Genomic DNA, 1,316 nt, shown 5'->3' with positions numbered 1-1,316 from the left:
TAACTTCTTCTGAATTTGCTCCATTTGAGTGGTAATATTGGTTACAGCTGCCGAGATTGTGTTCATTCCTTGCTCGAGGTTGTTTATCCTTACTTCGACCACTCCGATCTTGGTGTCATTAATCTTCCTATCTTGCGTAATTACTTCCAAGATCTTCGTGATTCCTTGTTCATACTTGTCTTCCTTCTTCATCGGCTCAACCACTCCTCCTTTGCTAACATTAAATCCTGCAGGGGGTTGCAAGTAATTATTGTTAGAATAAGAAAGATTTGGGTGCGGACGGTTCCCATTATAATTATTGAAATTGCCGCCCCCCTGGTTAGGGCGATAATTGTTATTGTAGTTTCTGGGACCGCCTCCTTGCACGTAGTTTATTTCTTCCACAGTTGATATGACAGTTTCGGGTGCATTGACTGCCACTATGGAAGTTGCCGGAATTGGATCTTCCTTCCTCGAGATGTCCATTTGATCAATCCTGACTCTAAGTTCTGCTAACTCCTTAGCAAAAGAACTTTCTTCGGCCTCTTCTATGGCTGCTACTCTTCTCATGGCATGCCTTTCCTTCGACCACCCCCGACTGTTGGTGGCGAACTCCTCGATCACCGCCATGGCATCCTCTCCTGTCTTTCTTAGAAATCCTCCATTTGCCCCTGAATCAAGCATAGCACATATTTTCTCGTTAAATCCATTATAGAGGATTCCTACCTGATGGTCTATGGAAAAACCATGGTTTGGGCACTTTCGAAGAAGAGCTTTGAAACGAGCAAATGCCTCATAGAGGGGCTCGTCATGGCCTTGTGTGAACTGAAAGATCTCACTTTTGAGCTTCAAAATAGTGCCTGGCGGGTAGTATTTGTCGAGGAAGGTAGCTACGATGTCCTTCCATGTGGAGACCTTTTCTGGTGGCATACACTCAAACCACTCTTTAGCAGAATCAATCAATGAGAATGGAAAAAGTCTTACCCGTATGACATCGTCGTCGACACCATTTAATTTCAGAGTGTTTGCGATTTCCACGAATTTGGAGAGATGGCGGTTAGCATCTTCAGTCGCCCTACCTGCAAAAGGAGTTTGCTCGACCCTTTGGATAAGGGGCATGCGTAACTCAAAATTGTTAGCATCAATACGAGGGCCGTTAGGAAAAGTGATCATATTCCCATGATTGAACATGTTCATCACAGGTAATGTTTCTCTGTTCTTCTTTTCCATGGCTTCTCGGGCTGCTCTTTCCGCATCTCTCTCATCCATCAGCAACTTCACCATCTCCTGCAGCTTCTCAATATCTGTTCGGTCACCCATTGTTACTGATCCTTTTT

At 44.4% G+C, this 1,316-nt stretch overlaps 1 non-coding gene across 1 annotated transcript; it reads left to right on the top strand.

The window, feature by feature from the left end:
- The first annotated feature begins 721 nt into the window (after positions 1 to 721).
- Positions 722 to 828, top strand: LOC148934379 (small nucleolar RNA R71). The gene has a single exon (XR_016134800.1). It is a non-coding gene; the product is annotated as a small nucleolar RNA R71 (small nucleolar RNA).
- Positions 829 to 1,316: the final 488 nt, after the last annotated feature.

This window comes from Salvia hispanica, chromosome 1, assembly GCF_029641045.1.
Source record: "Salvia hispanica isolate PSC_SH4W2 chromosome 1, Shi_PSC_v1, whole genome shotgun sequence".
Classification (NCBI taxonomy): Eukaryota; Viridiplantae; Streptophyta; class Magnoliopsida; order Lamiales; family Lamiaceae; genus Salvia; species Salvia hispanica.
This window is presented reverse-complemented; position numbering and strand designations above follow the sequence as displayed.